Source organism: Triturus cristatus, chromosome 3_1 (genome assembly GCF_964204655.1).
Source record: "Triturus cristatus chromosome 3_1, aTriCri1.1, whole genome shotgun sequence".
Classification (NCBI taxonomy): domain Eukaryota; kingdom Metazoa; phylum Chordata; class Amphibia; order Caudata; family Salamandridae; genus Triturus; species Triturus cristatus.
In genome coordinates this window covers 758296581-758317821 of record NC_140583.1, presented here as the reverse complement: position 1 = coordinate 758317821, position 21241 = coordinate 758296581, and the positions used below count along the sequence as shown (strand labels likewise).

The 21241-nt window shown below is 47.2% G+C and overlaps 1 protein-coding gene and 1 long non-coding RNA gene across 2 annotated transcripts in view; one reads left to right on the top strand and one right to left on the bottom strand.

Annotated features, from left to right (window-relative positions):
* Positions 1 to 21241, top strand: part of MOB2 (MOB kinase activator 2) — a 323951-nt gene that overhangs the window by 177583 nt on the left and 125127 nt on the right. The gene's annotated exons all lie outside the window — the stretch shown is intronic.
* LOC146860936 (uncharacterized) overlaps positions 1 to 21241 on the bottom strand; it is a 117043-nt gene that overhangs the window by 67796 nt on the left and 28006 nt on the right. Inside the window, exon 2 of the long non-coding RNA XR_014978896.1 lies at positions 20629 to 20794. This is a non-coding gene — a long non-coding RNA (uncharacterized LOC146860936). The remainder of the gene's footprint in view (positions 1 to 20628; positions 20795 to 21241) is intronic.

Here is a 21241-nt window from a genome sequence, read left to right as displayed (position 1 = left end):
AGACCCAGAATCTCCTACCCAGACGGTAGCAACACACAGTCTCGCGGTCTCAGGCAGACCCAGAATCTCCTACCTAGACGGCAGCAACACACAGTCTCGCGGTCTCAGGCAGACCCAGAATCTCCTACCCAGACGGCAGCAACACACAGTCTCGCGGTCTCAGGCAGACCCAGAATCTCCTACCTAGACGGCAGCAACACACAGTCTCGCGGTCTCAGGCAGACCCAGAATCTCCTACCCAGACGGTAGCAACACACAGTCTCGCGGTCTCAGGCAGACCCAGAATCTCCTACCCAGACGGTAGCAACACACAGTCTCGCGGTCTCAGGCAGACCCAGAATCTCCTACCTAGACGGCAGCAACACACAGTCTCGCGGTCTCAGGCAGACCCAGAATCTCCTACCCAGACGGCAGCAACACACAGTCTCGCGGTCTCCGGCAGACCCAGAATCTCCTACCTAGACGGCAGCCTTAGCACGAGCTCATCCTATTATTACCGTAGTACACGACAGGGGAATCGGGATTACTATATATCAGATCACACAAAGACTATTAGTTGAGCACAACCTGTTCTTTAGTTCGAGGGGCTCTCTTCTCCCTCATTCAGTTACCACTTACCTGATCAGGATTAACATCTGTTCGTGTCAAGTTGTATCTGACTAGAAGAATAGGCTATCCTCCTATACAAGAATACACAACACATGTGGACTCACAACAAGCTAAATACTTTATTTGGTTGCTCCATGCACACTCACAGAACATAATACATACCACATAACCTGCAAAGCTACAAACTGAATACTTCATCTAATTACTATATACACACTCACAGAACATAATACATATCACACAACCTGCAAAGCAAAGTGGAAGATTAAGTGGTACACTCTAATAGTAAGGGGTTGACATCACCTTGGTCATATGTAGCCTGTACTCAAAGGTCATCTAGGTTCCCTTCCCGTCTGCGCCTCGGCTTCGCCTGGAAGTCACACCTCTGCAGTCACAGATCTACTCCCTTCTCTTTTCCTCCGAGTCACTGGGATCTCTTCCTCATCGGCTACTCTCTCCTCTTTAGATTCTTAGGTTTTCTTCTCCTTCAAATTCGTCATCTGTCTTCCCTGAAACAAGTAGTAGCTTTTCTGCTAACGGCCAGGTGCCGCCTACGGACTAGAAGCAAGTGCCAGTGTCTGCCTCAGACTCTCACTAATATAGATGTGCATTTTCTCATGGAAGATTCCAGCACGTAACCTGCCGCCCACCAAATTCCTGTACCTCCCCGTGCCAAGGACACGTTCCCAGCCGGCCGGCCTGATGTAGTGTCTTCGGCATGAAGAAGAATACAATCCTTCGATAAGGGCCGGCCTGAACCGGTTCTCTCCAAGCGAATAACACCTCCTAACTAAAACACTGCCTATGACCTAGAAGCTTCCCAAGCTGCCAGAGCAGGAGGGAAGATGGAGTCTCTCCCGTTTAAGGCCTACCAGGCCTGAATTCAGCACAGCTCCATGAAATACCCTCACTACAGAACAGATTACCCCTAATGCTAACGAATCTATCCCCTAGGATATGTATGCAAACCCTGATCTATGGGGAAGAACACAGGATCATGTTGAAGTGCCTAATGAATAGGCTCTATACACTACTCTAACCCTTAGACTTGAATGGAAAGAGACTGAAGTCACCTTAGGCCCCTTTTAACACAGAAAGGCCGGGGAAATCGAGCAGTACATTTTGGGAATTAAATTAAGGGACATATTTTTTTACAAGTTTGGTACTGTTCAGCGGTCTATCTGGTGAATGACATGCTAATAAAAACTGTTTTCATTTAATGCCCGTTTTGAAGCGCTGTAAATTAGAGAGATTATTACCCACTTTGGTGCCTGTGTTGTATTTCAGCATTTATATAGAGCTTACTACCCCTATGTTAGACACTTGAGTGCGTGTCTGCATTGGCAGCAATCCACGTTTTGTACGGTGTGTGATGGGGATTGCGTTGTCTTTATTTTTTTTACTAGACATGGTGCTTAATAGTGTGGTTTATGAAGAAGTGGTGAGCCAGACACACAGTTTATGGTTTTCCATAAACTTGCAGCTTTGAGCAGCTCTGTAGGTCCCTCTATAACAGTGGTCTTCAAACTCTGTTGTGTCAAGCCCCCAGTACAATATTTTAAAGTCAGGCCCGACTCAGATTTTCAAAGGCAGTGGATGAATCCAAGTGTATGAAGGCTTACTGAATCTCTGGTACATTGGGAATCCTACTTAGGCAAAATCCTCAAACATATCCTCTCATGAAAGTCCCATTTAAACCTCCTCTGAAAAGTGCCATCCTGATCTTTCTTAACAAAGTTCTATCCTGAAAACTCTCTACATTTCCACCCTGGGACGGCTCCTCCGCTAAGGCAGAGGAATGTAACTCCACAGGAAAAATAAAATGATACTAACTGCAAATTATTATCATTTTCTTTTTCAGTACTCCTCCGTAGGGGCAGGGTGGGCTGGACTGCCCGCAGAGCAGGGGTAGGAATTGTGGCACGCTCAAGTGCGAATGGCATGTCTTGTGGCGGCCAACCACTCATACACACTTAGTATGTTCTCCACTGTGCTGTGTTGCACAGCCTGGGTGGGGAACATGCCCAGGCTCCCAGTCCCCATCTGAGCGCTGACCTACGCATGCCCAGGCTCCCAGTCCCCATCTGAGCGCTGAACTACGGCGCTCAGACCAATCAGGACGCTGCTATGAGCAGCGTCATGATTGGCAAGGGAGTCGTGCTTCCTGTTCCTGTGTCGACGAAGAAGAGGATGGAGGAGAAGCGGCGGCCGGCAGGTAAGTTTATTTTCTTTTTTTTCTTTTTATCTTTTTAATCCCCTCCCCTGCCCCTCTGTCCTGTAGCAGCCGCTGCTGCATTTCTAGCAGTTAATTGCTTAAGCTTACCAAGGCTGTTCGATGATAAAAACAAAGTTTGAACAAAATGACAGGTAATGCTGCCAGCAATGTCATTCTGTATTGATTGATCACAACGTGCGTGCACTTACCTTCAGTGGATCATGCAGAACAAACAGTCGCTTTTGTTAGTCCAACAATGTCAGATTACATCTTTTGAAACCTCTTAATTATGTGATGCGTTTCGGTACTGATTGGACAATGGTCTTACCAATCCCACAATTCTTGTGCAACTTAAAGGGCTGGAACTTGAAATAGGCCATTGCGTTTCTTGGTAATTCACTGAAATGCATTCTAGGACATTTAGTGTTCATGGCCATTGTTATGTTAGACTATGGAACTTGATTCAAGTTTTGTTTTTGGCCAGGGAGAGCATCATGCTGGGACCAAATGTGCATCTCTGGAGAAGAGCCACCATTAAGAACACTTTAAAACAGTCCAATCCTGTTTCGACTCCTACGCTGAAACTGTCACAGTGCCATTTTGTTGCTGAAATGTGTACAAAAATGCATTCTGGGACATGTAGTCATCATGATGATTCATTTATTAAACCTTGAAGCATCCTACGCCCGACAGATATAAACAAGCATTGGCATAGCCAATAGGTCTCGCCTTTAGTTATGCAGCACAATATCCTTACTGCAACAACATTAACTGTTGCATGGCTAAACACTTATAAGGTCCCAAAGGCGAGACCTATTGGCTATGCCAATGCTTGTTCTGTTTTCAAGGTCAAATCTTTGAAAGGGCATTATTATGGCTGATTTTGTCATATTTTCCTGGTGGCAAGCTTTAGCATTCTTCATATGGGGGGGGGGGTCACTGTTCCTAAGAAAAGTCTAAAGAAAGAAGATCTAGGATGTAGATAGGATAGTCAACAAGACTATTACTTGTTGCCCTCACACATCCCAAGGGATGTCCTGCTTCATCATGGGGTGGTTGCTCGTCGCCGGGCTGGCGCTGCAATGCCCTATGGGTCCCCCGAAGGGTAACTAGAGCTGAGATTTTTTATACTTTTGCTGTATGATGCGTGAGGGAGTGCTCCTAGGGATGGCACTCACATTCACATTTGACTACTAAGGGTCAGTATAACCCAACCAGTAGCACCAACCATCTGTTTTTAGGTCTCGCCTGAGCCAGCACATGCGCTGCTCTGGCGAGACATTAAGTGAGTGGTCTTTAAAACACTGATCACAGCTTTTTGTCTGCCATAGAGTGTGCAGTTAAGCGCACAGGCACGAGCAGAGGCGCCATCTGGCTTTCCTCTCTCGTCATGGTGCGCGCACATCGCACACCACTCACCAGACATGGCGCTGCAGCTGCTTTCACTTTTGCTGTAGCACGTGCACACAACTCGCGCGTTTTTTTTATAAATTTCTGTTTAGCGCGCACGCACACAACTCCCGGGCTTGTTTTATTTTGCAGACTGTAGATGCTGTGCTCACTTGTGAGGCTGTGAGGACGTGAATTGGACGAGCATGAAAAGCTTAAAAGCAAAGTTCAGGAAAAGTGACGTAAGTACCGAGAAAGGTGTGTCGAGCATCGGCTCCACTCCTCCCCTCTACTGTGTGTTGTGGCAGTTGCTGGCTCGCGGCGCCGGGTCTGCGTCAGTGAGCGCGCGCTACCCTGCTCCCCTCACCTCAGAGGGGCCGCCATGGCTGGGCAGCAGTTCCAGTACAACACCTTCTCCACTTCCTCACATCCTTCTTGGGGCTCATCGTTGTGCCGGCCACCTACTACCTGTGGTCCCAGGACCAGAACTCCGATGAGTGCCCCCCTAGATAAACAACGTCGCGAGCATCAGCAAAGCCAGGCTCCAGGGATGTTGGTTGATTACATCTGTTACACTTGCTGTTGTCACTAGGTACACCCAACTCTCTGTTTCCTCATGTACCTTTTGGTTATCGAGGCCTCAGGGCAGGCAATATTGATGCTTACATGACAGTTTTTTTTGAGGGGGCGAAAGGCTACTAAAGTGTGAGGCTTTGTTATTGAAGTCAATTGGCTACATGTACTTGCCATGGGAGAAGCTCCTGGTTCTTCAAGTGACAGACCCACTCCCCACTTTCTATTCTGTTCCCTCCAGATCTGCAGCAGTTCCTGGGCATTCCAATACAGCTTTCAATTTGGACAAGCATTTATGAGTTTTGTTCCTAACTGTGGCAGTCTGAGAGCCGTGGTCACAGTGCTCTAGGTTGCGAGGCTGCAAGAGTTTTTGAAGATGTTTAATGCTAGTTTGTGTGGCGCATTGCATAGCTGTTTGGTGCCCTTTTTGAATGACCTATTGTGAAGTGAAGGTATATTTCCATGTTCATTTTACAGCCCTTAGCCCCTCCCCCACAGAGAGCGTCTCGCAGCCGCGGGTCTTGTTTTTTAAACTTTCAGCGCGAGGCGCGCGCGTGCGCTTGTCTATCTGAGCTTCAGTTTCACCCCTCTCACTCTCGTCCTCTTTCACTTTCCCTCTCTATTTCTTTTGTCTCTGCGTATGTCTTCTTCCTGTCTCTTTCTCTCTGTCTCTGTCTTTCCTCTTATCTGTATTCTCTCTGCCTCTGTCTCTCTCACTTCCTTTTCTGATACTCACTGCCTCTGTGTGTCTCTCAAGTGTGGTACTCAGTGCCCCCGTATCTACCTTAAATTTTGATACTCACTTCCCCTGTGCCTCTCTCGGGTGCGGTCTCTTACTAAATTGCATCCTTTGATGTGAGGTACTCGGCATGTAACTCAGTGACCTTGTGTCTCTCACAAGAGTGGTTTTCACTGACCTTGCGTCCCTTCCTGGAGTGCTCACCCCGTTGGTTCGTTTGGTGTGTGGTACTGACTGTCTCTCTTTCCCTCACTGGTATGGTGCTTTCTGTCCCCGTGTTCCTCTCCGGCTTGGCACTCACCGACCGCACCTCTCAGATGTGATGCTCACTGCCGCGTGCCTCTCGTGTGGAAATCAGTGCGCCTGTGTTCACCTCTAGTCTGGTACTGCCCACGCCGGGTCCCTTCAGGTGTGGCACTCCTAGATGCTGTGTCTCCCTCTGGCGTGGTACGCAAACGCCATCTTCTCTTCAGATGTGAAACCCACTGCCCACGTGCCCTTCTCTCGTGTGGTCCTTGCCGCTGCTGTGTCCCTGTCAGAGGAGGTACTCACTGCCCTGTCTCTCTCTCTCTCTCTCATATGAGTGGTACCCACTGCATCTGTCTCTCTCAGGAGTGATAGTCACTGCCTATTTCTCTCAGGGTTGGTGGTCACTGCGCCCCTCCCAGAAGTGGTATTCACTGCCCCAGTCTCAATAGTAGTACTCGCTGCCCATGGCTCAGGAGTGGTGCTCCTATATCTGTCATGAGTAGTACTCACTCATGCTCCTTGGAGCTCTTTTGCTTCATCACCTCCGGCTTAGCATTAAGAGCCCCCCGTATGTGTGCTTTCACTGTACAAATGGCAGAGTGCAACAAAGGCAGGACGGCGTGGAAACCTACCCCTGGGCACTGTTATCGCAGGTAAACGTCCTTGGGAGCAGTACACTTTTATCTCCCCTCCACTCTGTATGCATGCTTTCACTTTAGCAATGGCAGACTGCAACAAACTTTAGCAGGCCATGGTGTGGTCCTTGAAGTTTTTTCTCCCCCCGCTTCGTATTAAGAGCCACCTCTCTTTTTTTTTTTTTTTTTTTTTTATTTATTTTTTTTATTTTTTATAGCAGCAGATAAATAGTTAGCCGAGCATTACAGATCAGACAAATTATAAAAATAAAGAATAAACAGACCTGAGCATCACTTTAACCGCGTTGACATGGGTAAACAGATTAGACTTTTAGCATTGAATCCAATTATAAATAGGGGCCCACATTTTTAAACCAAAAGCTTTCTTTTTCTTCCCCTTTAGACAATACACAGCTTTCTCTAGCTGATAAATGTTTAACAATTTAGATTGCCACTGAGAAAATGAAGGAGGATCAGCATCAAGCCAATGAGAGGTTATAAAATATCTAAAAATAGACACAGATATAAATAAAAAACCTTCTTCAGCACCTGTCTGCAGCCTATCAGGATTTGATTGGATACCAAGTATTACGAGTTCGGCGGAAAGTATTACTGGTGGGTTCATAATGTTTAAAAACTTTTGAATTTCAGAAATAAATTGGGTTAGATTAGGACAAAGAAAAAACATGTGAATAGAATTTGCACCAAGAAATCCACATCGGCTGCATTTGTCACCTCTATTGGCTTTCCACTTCAATAATTTAGCAGGGGTATAGTATAGGTCGAATATGCTCATAAAGAATTGGCTTTTTAAAGATCCATTACACAAGACTTGATCGGACAATGCCAATGCATCAGATACATTAATACTCTCTATACCCAAATCCTTTTGCCATTTTATGTTAAATAGTTCAAGATTGTCTTCTAGTCGGTTTATCATTGTCTGATAGATCACCCCGATTCTATTTTGTTTCCAGCAGCATTCCAATACATCAATTTTCTTAATTTTATTAGTGTTCAATAAATTTTTTGTATTTAGAAAACTGCGTACTTGCAGATATTTAAAAAAATCGGTTTTGGGCAAATTATACTGTTGTTGTAAGTACGTGAATGTTGCGAATTGTTCTTCCTGATAAAGATCCCCTAACCGGGATATGTTAGAACTTTGCCAGCGCTGCACAATATAATCTGTGAATATTGTTGGCAACATTGGATTATCAAATAGTGGTGTGTAGTAGCTAAAATTGCTATTCAAACAAAATCTTATCTTAAATTGCTTCCATATCTGGAAAGCCCTTAGCATGACTTTAAATTTTGTTTTTTTGTAATAGCTTGGTTCGGTAAAGCGTACTAGACATTGTCGTACTTGAGTACCAAGAATCATTACATAAATTGATGGATATGTGGGCTCATCTATAGTTATCCCTTGAAAGATTAGAACACTCATGAGCCTAAGCAATACCGCCAGATAGTTTAGACGGAAATTCGGCATTCCCCAACCTCCTCTAAGCATAGGTAGAGTACACCAGTTGAGAGACCTCCTAGCTCTTTTGTATCCCGATAAGAATCTTGAGATTATTCTATCTAGTTTTATAAAAAAAAGCTAGAGGGGATCAATAAAGGTATAGTCCGAAAAAAATAAAGAAATTTAGGGAAAAAAAGCATCTTGACAGCATTAGTACGGCCATAAAGAGAGAGATGTAAATTGTTTAACCTTTCAAGAGACCTATTAGTGGAAGCAAGTAATGGATCAAGATTAAGCCCTAGAATATCTTCTACCTTAGCGGACAGTTTCACACCTAGGTAAAGAGCCGTAGTTGATAGTGTCACACCGGCTGGTGAGCCGGCAGCAGAGTGGATTATCTGTGTTTTTGCAATGTTCAATTTGTTACCGGAGTATAGGCCAAATTCACAAGCTAGTTCTATGATCTATGGGAATGCCAAACTGATATCCGATGTGACGATCGCAACATCGTCAGCGTAGGCTAAGATTTTATATCCTATTTGATGGTTTATAACCGGGGGGATGCTATCCTCATTTGTGAGTTTTTGCAGGTATGGTTCTATGTAAAGCGCGAATAACAAGGGGGAACAGGGGCACCCTTGCCTGGTCCCCCTTGTTATTGAAAGTGTGGTAGAAGTATCGGTAGCTATTCGGATTACGGCTTTGGGTTCGTTATATAAAGCATTGAAGGCCGTTATAAATTCCACGGGGAAACACTTCCAAGCCAGAACACGCCAAAGGAACCCCCAGTCGACCCTATCAAACGCCTTCTCGGCGTCCAGTAGGGCCACTCCGACTGGGGATCCCGAGGCCTGCGCCCAATCCAAGAGGGCAATAATTCTTCTTATGTGATCCGTTGTGTCTCTCTTTTTTATAAAGCCGTGTTGAAATTTAGCTACTAAATTAGGCATCAGATCGTTTAGCCTATTTGCTAAAATTTTAGAAAAGATCTTGCTGTCCGAAAGTTATTAAAGAAATTGGTCTATATGACCCAAGATCCATAGAATCTTTTCCATTTTTTTTAAATACAACTATAGTTGCTAATGACCATGAGGGAGGAGACCGGCCATGAAATGCTTCTTGAAATTTTTTTAGCAACTTTGGTTTCAGAACATTACGGAACATACGGTAAAATTCCAAGGGGATATTGTCCGGACCCATTGCTTTACCAGGAGCTAGTCCAAGAATAGCCCCTTCTATCTCTTCCCAAGTGATTGGGGCGGATAGCACTGCTCTTTGATCTTCAGTAAGAGAAGAGGGACAATCTAAGTTTGAAAAATAACTGGACACATCGCTCCTTACACTAGTACCATCATTCGATTTATTATACAGAGATTGATAAAAATCCCGTAATGCCTTCAATATACCAGACCTAGACTCTTGACCTACACCATCTTGATCAGTAATTTTAATTATTTCAGTGATAGCTGCTTTCTGCCTCAATCTTTGCGCTAGTATTCTGCCCGTCTGCTCACTTAATTCATAGCATTCTTTTTAAAATAATTTGTACCTCACTGCTACCTGCTCAGCCAGGAGTGAATAGACGGCTGACCGCTCAGAGGACAGAGCTTTTTGAGCTTCCTGTACACCAGAACCGAATCTGATACAAGAGGCTAGCTTTATTTCCTCCTGAATTACTTTGTCCAAGGCGGCCTTAAATTCGGCTTGTGTTTTTTTTAAAACGGTATTTCGAATAGCTCAGGGTCTCACCTCTTATAATCGATGTTAGTGTCCCAAACTGTCTGGATCGAAGCCGTATTATTATTGTTCAAAAATAATTCCTTTATAGTCATATCCATATGAGCTAGATAGTCCTGATCTAACAGTAGATTTCTTTGAAATGACCATTGCCTTTTTTGAAAATAATCCTGAGGAGAAAGTAATAATTCTAGTACAATAGGGTTATGATCGGAGACGATTTGTGGTAGAACATCTATACTTATATTTTCAGTAAACTTTGCAGAAATAAAAAATTTTTCTAAACGAACAAATTTTTGGTGTGGAGCTGAAAAATAAGTAAAGCCTGGCTCCGTGGGTCTTAGCTTGTTCCACGCATCTATCAGTCCGTTCCCTAAGATTAGTTCCCTGAGGGCTCTAAAGGTTTGGATCTTACGACCTTTGTAATTCCAAGTATTCCTGATATTACAATTAGCATCAATGTTGATATTAAAATCTCCACACAGAATTAAAGGTTGATTCCAATCAGCTAACTCAGAATTAATTAGATTAAATACTTCCTTGTTGTCTAGGTTTGGACCATATATAGAACCAACAGTAAATTTAGTCCCTTCAATAACAATTTCCGCTAGTCCCCATCTCCCCCATTTATCGCCTAAAGTTCTAACACATTTCCCAATCCTTTGTTTTATGAGAACAGCCGCTCCTCTTGTGACACCCGTTTGTTTGGAACAGATTAGAAGCTCAAGACCCACATTTTTCAACAAACTCCTTTTAGACCATGGAATATGTGTCTCTTGTAGGCACAGAATATCAAATTGCAAAGATTGAATCAAATGCCGCAAAATCCCTAACTTTTTAAAATCATTCAGGCCATTGATATTTAATGAACAGATTTTAATTTTTCTCCCCATTTTAGAATTTTGAAAAACACGATGAACAATAATCTTTTTAATTGATTCTTAATACTCTTATGGCTTATAAAAGTCCAACTAATCTGTTTTATAATGCCCGGGTTAACTATTGTTGCTGCATTACACCCCACCACCTCCACCCCCAGGTCCGAGACCAGCCACCCACCCCCCTCCCCCACACATGAGGCTCAGGAACTCAGTTCCTGCAAAGTATGGAGTGCCGCGTCCCTCCAGCTCCGTACACCCCAAGAGGAAAAAAGGAGAAGCAGACAAAAAATTAGAATCCAATATAACCCTAGTGACTTAAGAATTGAGTTTGGTATAGTGATATTACAAGCTAAATAAGAACATAATATCCCGTCTAATAACAATCTACATTTTATAATGTATGTAGAAACTCCTTAGCCTTAATCTCTGATAAGAAGAATTTTGTTTGCCCTTTCCACAAGATTTTTAGTTTGGCTGGGTTCTGGAGGTAAACGGTGGCCCCTTTTTTCTGGAAATCAGGTATTAATTGTCTAAGATGCCAGCGCTGGGCCACCGTTGCCTGACAAAAGTCCGGCCGCACAAAAAATGTGCATCCTTTTGCAATTGTTCTTTTCTAGGGTCTGGCTAAGGCTGAAATTACCTCTCTAGCGAGGAAGTTGTTAAAGCTGACAAGGATTGCCCGGGGATAATCTGTCTCACCCTGACGAGGTTTCTTAATAGAAAAGGGGAAACGATGCGCTCTTTGGACTTCTTTTGCCCAGTCCCATGATTTTAAGTCAGGAAAAACCTCATTTAAAAGTCCAATAACAAATTGTCTAACATCAGTCCCTTCCTTCTTTTCAGGTATTCCAAGAAATCGTAAGTTATTTCTGCGGGCCTGATTTTCTAGGCCTGTTAACTTGTAGGAAAGGTCGTCCCTATGGGCTTTAACATTCTCGAGTTCTTGCTTCTGGGACATTGAATCTTCCTCCAGAGCCAGAATGCGTGCCTCAGCTTCAGTTACTCTATCAGCAGTCTCAGCAGAAATTTTAATTGCTCGACGAATAGCATTTTTCATTTTGGTACAGGTGGCTTGTGTACGAAGATTTTCAGATTTACTTTCTGCCCGATGCGCCATCATGGTGTTATAGATGATAGTTAAAGTAATTTCAGTGGGGGTTTCAACAAGATTATTTCCAACCTTCAGAATTAGCAGAAGTCTCTGCAATTGCAGTCCCAGTTTCTGCCACTAGATTGTTTTCTAAAGGAATATCAGGCCTGGTTACATAATCTGGCGCAGTATTCTCGGAGCCTTCTACAATAGGTTTGGTGAGGGTACGGTTATGAGACCCCCTCCTTTTACGTCTCTTAACTGTAGCAACACTTGCATTAGGTGAAACTGAGATGGCTCTTATGTCCCCATCATCTTCGTCTAGGGAGCTACTCTCTGCAGTATAGTCCGCTCAGTCCTTACTTCGGTTTAGACTATCGTCAGAAGTGTGATCAGACATGGAGTCGAAGTTTTCACCGCCCTCTTGAAGAATTAGTGCCTCTTCCAAAAGGTTAGAATCAATACTCAAAAGAGACTCAACGGTCCCTGCACACTGTGGTAGATCAATTTGTACTCTATCTCCCATACTCCCTTGCGGGCCACGAGCCCATGAATCTGAATCCTTAATAGCTTCTGTTATGTCTGTTGCCCCCTCTGCTACTGCAAGAGTAGCATCAGTTACAGGCTCGAGTATGTCCGCCGTAGATGTAACCAAGTTTAAGGATACAGTAGCCTTGTGTTTTGATGCTTTCTTTTCAAAAACAACGTGGAGCGGAAGAGTGCCTTGTTTAGAATTACGTTGAGGCAGAGGAGCTTTTTCGAGCAAGTCAGCACCCATAACGTTCTCCGCTCTATCAATAGTCTCAATTTCTGGTGGAAGCAGAAATTCACTTACGGTATCTTTAGCCTGGGCCAGCTTTCGCTCAGCTGGCTGCTTAGTCTTAACACTCCGGGTCTGAGCCTTCATCTGAACTTTCGGAGGCATCTTCTTACTCCTCCGAGGCTCGCCGCTCCCACGCACAACTGAGCACTGGAATCCTGTGAAAAACCCTGAAAAACGCCACAGCGGGAAACTCTTTCGGGGTCGGAGAAAGTCAAGCAGCATCCGTCGGTAAACTCGGAGTAACGCCGCTAAAAAGACGGCGTCCAAGCTAAACAAAACCTTCAAAGGCTTCCACGCCCACAGCCACAGGTCCTGGATCCCAGGTCCTAAACTAGAGTCTGCTCCGGGTCTGCACAGTCCGGTATACCGCTGCTGCACGGGTTGCGATGCACTTTTCTCTCTCTGCATGTTGTAGCCTTTTCTCCCCTCCGGTTACCGTCGGGTCAAGCCAGGATGATAATGGGCAAATTCAGAGAACAAATCCGATGTTCGACAGCAATTCAGTCCGTATCCAACATGCCTTCTCTCAGGAACGCGGAGCTGGAGTGTAGAGCTGCTCACACAGCCCACGCCACGGCCGCCATCTTGCCTCTAAGCTGCCCCAAAAACCTCTCAAGAGCCCCATCTCTATTTCTTTTGCACGCCGTGGTATGCGTCTTGAAGTTAATTTACTTCCCCCCTCCCGCTTCGCATTAGGAGCCCTCCCTCCCCCCACTCGGAATGCGAGCCTTCACTCTAGCAATGGCAGAGTGCAGCAAAGGCAGGAAGGCACAGAAACCTACCCCTGGGCACGGACATCACAGGTGAACTGCCTCGGGAGCGGTACACGTTCCCAAAGCCTTAACCCAAATAACCGTATCGGCACACTCAGAGCCATAGACTTTCAAAGATAGCACAGCTGTGTGATGTGTGCTTATACAACATCACACTGAGCTGCCTATTGTTTGCTTCTTTATTGCACAGTAACAGCAGCTAACTCCCCTTAATCCTCACATCCTTGAAGTTCTGCGATATCCTGTACTTGCCAAATTGTTTGGACTGGTTTTTTGTGTGCATTTTACAGGTGTGTGTGGCTGTTAGTAATATACGCCCGTATTAATTAGTCATTCATCTTATTTTTTTTCACGTTATAGGTGTTTTCCATTTGTTATATCGCTATAAGAGTGCATTAATCTTTTTTGCATAGTCTATTGCTCGTTTATATCGCCACATTTATGGGTTTTTACACCTGACCCTGCAAGTCATTGTGCCGCATCGGTCTTTATTACGGTGTGTGTTTCTACTAAGTAAAGAAAATGTGAGTATTTTGAAATAGGTGCCTCCATGTCGCGAGTAAAAACTTGAATTCTTTGTACAGGAAGGACCGCAATCCTCTGGGCATCTGTTGTGTCCAAATTCATGGACAAGCATGTTATTCAGACGGGTACCTACCTGCCCTCTCTGATAAGAACTCCGGGTTTGTACTGCTTTCAGCACACGGTTTGCTTTTCCAAGTGTGTTACATAATTTTTTACAACAGCACAGGTGGCAAGGGCCTTATTAAGTTGCAATCAGTGTCAAAGAGACAAGTGGAGGGGGTCGATCTATTTCTCATCTTCCCAAACTAGAGTATATAAGCAGGTTTACTTGGGCCACTCTGCTGTCATATGTACAAGAAAGGATTCAGCTCAAGTGATCGCTAGTAATAATAGTCTCCCTTCTACAAGTGATAGCCATTATACAGCACAGTGAAGGCTTTGGGAGGTAATTTACATTTTATTGATGTTATGCTCCATGAGAGTGCATGTTCTAGCAAGTCGTCTCCCCTCCTCCCCAGTCCTTACTTGCACCTGGACTTTTGCAAGAGTTTAAGCTATTTGCATTGAAAATGACAATGCCTTTTATTTATATTTTAAAAACCAAAACATAAATAAAAGGCATAGTCACTTACAATGCCAATAGCTCAAACTCGTATAAATGCGAGACCTATTGGCTATGCGAATGCTTGTTTTTAATCTGACAGAGGAATACACCCATTTAAATAACATACTTACTTCCCTAGGAGCACTCCCTCACACGCATCATACGGTGAGAATGTCTAAAGATCGCCGCTAAAGTTACCCTTCGGGGGACCCGTAGGGCATTACATCGCCGCCCGACGAGGAGCAACCGCCCTATGATGAAGCATGACATCCCTTGGGATGTGTGACAGCAACAAGCAATAGTCTTGTTGACTACCCTATCTACATCCTAGATCTTTTCTTTCTTTGGATCTTCTTTAGGAATAGTGACCCCCCCCCCCCCCACACTATTTGGAGAATACTTAGTTTTGGAGCACGGTCACTGGACCTCTTTTTTGCTCCTAATCTCCCCCCCCCCCCCCTCCCCCCCTCCTCTCTTCCCAGTTACGGCAAGCTTAAGCAACCAGGAGCATTCTCAACAAGACTCGTGGCCTCCAAAAGGTTCATGTGCCAGCCTTCTCTGCTGTCTCCTGGTGCTCCTCTGCTGCTGGTGGTGGCATCTTTTGCAGCATCTCTGCATCCAACCACAAAAGGAACCTCTTGCCTACACTCCTCATGCATCATAACTTCTGGGCTGTCTGGAATGGCACCCAGGGAGGGCATTAGAGTCCAAGTCTTCCATCAGCTGATCCTCAGAAAGGCATAAGGGGAAATCCAATGGCCCTGGAGAGACCAACATAGCCCCGGGGCCAGCTGGTGAAAAAGGTCCTCAGTCCATCTGACAAGGCATCATATGGCTTCTCTTTTCAATCCAAATACAAATAGCAGTGTGGGCCATATAGTGTTGCACTAGAATAATTTTCTCAACAATGTCTTGATTCTTTATGCTCTACTTTTCGTGACCCCACTGCTTAGAAGTCACAATTCATACAAATAATGATCAACAGACAGTAAAAAGGAGCATGTTATTTTATCATGTATAACTAAATTGTAAATATAATCAGTCGCATTAATCAATCACATTCAGATATATACATCCGGGAGTCTTGTTTGTCTGTTTCCTAGTCCACTTTATTGAAATTTTATTTACACGTGTGCATCAGCCCAGCCAATGCGTTTCGTCCAACAGGACTTCATCAGGGTTGGATATGTTGGATATGTTCTTCAAAAGAGTAAAAAATGTGTCCTCGTGTAGTGGAAATTAAGGATAAAAGATATCCCCAAGATGTTTCAATTCCAAAGATGTGTAAGGTATAGTACCTTATGGCGTAATTTGCCTTATCTGATTCCAAGTTTCAAATCCCAAGCAGGCGATCTGTATTCTCTTTTCAGCTGGCCATCCTTCCACTGTTGTCACCGCCCAGGTCCATGATAATCTTCCCTCTCTTTATCTTGTGCAAGGGTTTTTAAGTGGGAGTAGAATGCTCTAGATACCAGACACCCCTGGCCAATCCTAAAATGCTAAATCATCCCTCCGCCCCTGTCCTGATTCTATTGCACCGCATTCAGGGACATTCCAATATGGCACCGTTAAGTTCTCCCAGTAAAGTGTTCCTCTGAGAGGGTCAGCTCCACTCCTAGCTGACATTACTGTCTGGTCTCTTCCCACCAAAACTTCAAACGTTAGCCCCTCTTATGTTTACTCTAGATGTCTGGGCTTCATCAGTTCTAAAGTGGACCTCGGCTGACCCAGCCTAGGTGCAGTGTGACATCTGATTTTTAGAAGCAGATTAATCCCACACCCTTTCCCTCTCCCAGGAGCTAGGTCAATCACTGATAATTGCTCCTTTTGTGTGAGGAGGCCTGTGCTCCCTCTGCTGAGGAGCTGATTCATTAATGGAAACCAACAGAAGGGATAAAGGCCTGTAATTTGATTATTTGCTGAGCCAGAGAAATGACAGTTGTTGGCATCCTTTAAGATGTATTTGTGTGTTATTGGAAACTGCAAAATCAAACTCGACTTGAATGTTTTAACCAATTTTGACACCTTGCTGGACTGTGTAGACCTAAGTGGAACAAACTGCACTTTAAGGCAGATTTCACCTATATTTATAACACAGTGAAAGCACTCCAGATTTTCCAGTAAACACTACTGACCTGTCTATAAATGCCCATTAATATCACAGGTCAGCGCCTATCCTCTGACCCTATTTACCAGGCAGGTCGCTCCCCTCACCGCCACGCAGCCCCCTGTGTGACCACTGACCGCTGCTGCATTGTGTCTGCCTGCGTTAGAGTGACTGTGCCCTCCTTCTCTTCTGTACCCACGAGTGAGTGATTCTCCCCCACTGTACCTGTGTATTTTGCTGCCTTGATTGTCCCACTCTCCTTTGGTGCCCAGATTGTGTCCCTTTTTTCTTCTGTCATTCCCCGCGTCTCCCCCTCGCCGCCCGTTTCCCGCCGCCGCGTCCCGTAGCTCCGTCCCCCTCGCACCCTATTGGCTGCCGCGTCCCATAGCTCCGCCCCATCGCACCCTATTGGCTGCCCTGCTCCCACCTCCCAGCTGCTCCTCCCTCCCTCTCCCACTCATATGGAGGCCGCATAGTGGCCGCGCGCCGCTGGCGCACCGGAGGCGCGCCTAAGGCAAGCCCATCTGCGCCCGTCCGCGCCTGGCCCGCGCCCAGCGCTAGACCCCCTGGCCCCCGCAGATGCCAGCCCACCCGCAAGACCTACAACGCCGCCACTCTCATCGCACTCAACACCGGCCGGAGCCCCGGCTGCTGCAGAGCCACCCCAAGACGCACCCACGGACCCTTCACCTGCCAATCCTGCAAGTTCTCCTGCATCCGGACCCGTACCGCACCCGCCAAGCCAAGCACCAACAGCAACCACCTGAAGTGCATCCTGCTCAACACCCGCTCCGTCCACAGGCACGCAGTGGAACTCTGGAACCTGCTCGACGCCACATGCCCAGACGTCGCCTTCCTCACGGAAACCTGGATGAACACCTCCTCAGCACCTGACATCGCCATCGCCATCCCGGACGGATACAAGATCACCCGGAGGGACCGCGCCAACCAGAATGGAGGAGGCATCGCCATCGTCCACAAGAACACCATCCGCATCACGACCAACTCCGAAGACACCCTCACAGCCGCCGAACACCTGCACTTCCAGATCCACACCGACCCCAAGACCACCCTCAGAGGCACCCTCATCTACAGACTCCCGGGACCTCGCACACAATTCAGCGAAGACATCGCCGACTTCATCAGCCCGCACGCCCTCCCCTCCGCTGACTACATCCTCCTCGGGGACCTCAACTTCCACCTGGAGAACAACAACGACCGCAACACCACCACCCTGCTGGACAACCTCGCCAACCTCGGACTCAAGCAACTGGTGACCACCCCCACCCACTACGCCGGCCACACGCTCGACCCCGTCTTCTCCTCCAGCAAGGACATCACCTTCAGCCACGCCACCGGACTCCACTGGATAGACCACAGCTGCGTCCACTTCAGCTTCAGAAGGACCACGACTCACCACCACCCGCAACTGGTCCCCCGCAGAAGCTGGAACAAGATCACTGCCGACCAGCTCACCACATCCCTGAGCCAGAACCCCCCCACCAGATCAGCGAACCCCAACCAAGCCGCCAACAACCTCACGAAATGGATCAGCAACTGCGCCGAGGACCTCGCTCCACTGAAGACCCCCCCCCCCCCCCCCCCCCGGCAGACCCGGCACCAAGAAAGCATCTTGGTTTACCGACTAACTCAAGAGCTCCAAGAAGAACTGCCGGGCCCTCGAGAAAGCCTGGCGTAGAGACCCAACTACAGACAACATGACCACCCTCAACCTCGCCAAGACATCACCAGCTGATCCACGCCACCAAGAAATCCGCATTCAAGGAACTAATGGACAACAACGCCCGCAACAGCAAGGAACTCTTCAACATCGTCAAAGAGCTCTCGAACCCCAGTGCCGGAAACAACGACATCACGCCCTCACAAGACCTCTGCAACTCGCTCGCCTCGTTCTTCCACAGCAAGATCGCAGACATACACAACAGTTTCAGCACACAGCCAACGCACCCTACGACCGGAACAACGCCCCCCACCACCACCCTCCGCGCCTGGACCCCAGTCAACACCGAAGACACCATCCGCACAATGAACTCCATCCACTCAGGATCTCCAACCGACCCCTGCCCTCACCACGTCTTCAACAAGGCCGACTCAGTCATCGCACCCCACCTGCGGGACATCATCAACGCGTCCTTCGACACCGCCACCTTCCCAGAGAGCTGGAAGCACGCCGAACTCAGCGCCCTACTGAAGAAACCATCAGCGGACCCCACCGACCTCAAAAACTACCGCCCCATCTCGCTCCTTCCTTTTCCGGCCAAAGTCATCGAGAAAACCGTCAACAGACAACTGCCCGCCTTCCTCGAGACGAACGGATCCCTCGACCACTCGCAGTCCGGCTTCCGGGCCAACCACAGCACCGAGACCGCCCTCATCGCAGCCACCGACGACATCCGAGCTTTGCTCGACATCGGGGAAACAACGGCCCTCATCCTCCTGGACCTCTCCGCGGCGTTCGACACGGTCTGCCACCGCACCCTAGTGCAGCGCCTCAACAACATCGGTATCCAGGAGAAGGCACTGGAATGGATCATCTCCTTCCTCGCCGGAAGAACACAGAGTCCGCCTACCCCCGTTCAGATCCGAGGCCACCGAAGTCATCTGCGGCGTACCACAAGGATCATCACTCAGCCCCACCCTCTTCAACGTCTACATGAGCCCCCTCGCAGCCATCGCACGCCAACACAACCTCAACATCATCTCCTATGCCGACGACACCCAGCTGATCCTCTCCCTCACCAACGACCCCGCCACCGCCAGAACCAACCTACACGAAGGGATGAAAGACGTAGCCGAGTGGATGACTAACAGCCGCCTGAAACTGAACTCGGATAAGACGGAAGTCCTCATCCTGGGATCATCACCCTCCGCCTGGGACGACTCCTGGTGGCCCCCTGCCCTTGGCAGCGCACCCAAACCAACAGACCACGCACGCAACCTGGGCTTCGTCCTGGACTCCTCCCTCTCCATGACCAGACAAGTCAACGCCGTCTCCGCATCATGCTTCAACATCCTACGCATGCTATGTAAGATCTTCCGGAGGATCCCCACCGAAACCAGGAAGACGGTCACCCAGGCCCTCGTCACCAGCCGACTGGACTACGGCAACTCCCTCTAAGCCGGAACCACAGCCAAACTCCAGAAACAACTCCAGCGCATCCAGAACGCCTCCGCATGCCTCTTCCTGGACATTCCCCGACACAGCCACATCTCCGTACACCTGAGAAACCTGCACTGGCTCCCCGTCAGCAAGAGAATCACGTTCCGACTCCTCACCCACGCACACAAAGCTCTCCACAACCAAGGCCCAAGATACCTCAACGACCGCTTGACCTTCTACACTCCCACCCGCCAGCTTCGATCAACTAGCCACGCCCTCGCTGCCGTCCCCCGCATCCGAAGAGCCACAACAGGAGGAAGATCCTTCTCCTACCTGGCTGCCAAGACGTGGAACTCCCTCCCCATCCACCTCCGCCTGACCCAAGACCACCTCTCCTTCAGGAAGCAACTCAAGACCTGGCTGTTCGAGCAGTAGCGGACCCCCCTCCCCCAAGCGCCTTGAGACGCTCCGGGTGAGTAGCGCGCTATACAAATGCTTGATTGATTGATCCTTGCATAGACACTTCTGTGAGCAATTATCGAGCTGCACATGATGGTAGTCTCACACGTGCAGCCCACACACTTTTTAGGTCTCGCCTGACCCAGCGCATGCGCTTGTCTGGCGAGACTTTTTGTGAGGGCTCCAAAAAATGCAACCATGGCTGGCCTAGAGCTACAGTGCATGTGCGCGGGCGCGCGCTTAGGAGCAGAGGCTGGCAAACCTCGTCATGCTCATTAAGCGCCCGCAATCACTTTCACTTATGAGTTGGTCCACGTTTTCTTAACAATGAGTAAACACTATTTAATGACACCGACATAAAGAGAACCTCGGATGGAAACCTCTCTTTTGGCATCATTTTGAAACTCGTTTAAGCGCTTATGTCTGAGTAAAAGCAGTGGATGTATCTCTTTATGTATTGTTTTTCTCGAACTCTGTTAGCACCGTGAAGTGAGGTCTGTCTTGGTTCGGCGGCAGCGCTGTACTTTCAAGGCCAGGATCGAGTAAGTTCTAAGTGTTTCGTTGTAGTGAACCGCGTGCAGCGTTTCTATTAGGGTACCTGTCATGCTTGCACACACAGAACAGAGGGACTCACACTTCTGCGTGCCTTGCTTGAAGCTGGCGTTGATCTGCTGGACCATGGACTGGCAGCCCTTCTCGAAGGCAGGCAGCACGATGCTCTGGAAGGCCTCCCTGTATGCTGCCTGGATCGGGCCCTGCAGGCCGTCTGCCGCGGCTCTGCCGATGGTGTCCGTGATGTTCTAAAACACGGAAACGCAAACATGGTCTAATGTATTATTAACATGCAACGCTAGGTCTCTGGTTCTGTTGTAATTTATTATACTTTGAAAGTGCATCTTACTCCAAAGTATACAAAGGTATACCCTCAAACATAAATAATACAAATATATTCAAAGGGCACATCAAAATGGTTACACCATCAGAAGCTTAAAAGAAAGTCCTACAAGAAAAGAGCAATACACAAATAATATTTGAATATAAATAAACGTTTGCCTGAGTACCTTCCATTTTTACAACAATGTCTGCAGGAATCTTTTCTCACTGGTTCTACTATTTTAAATCTGAAACAGAATAACACATACACACACCACGAGTCTGACCAAAAGCGGACTAAAGCAAATCATGGTTTTACATTACTGTAAGGAAGACCTTTTCAGACCCTCCGGTTTCTCAATCAAGTCAAGTTT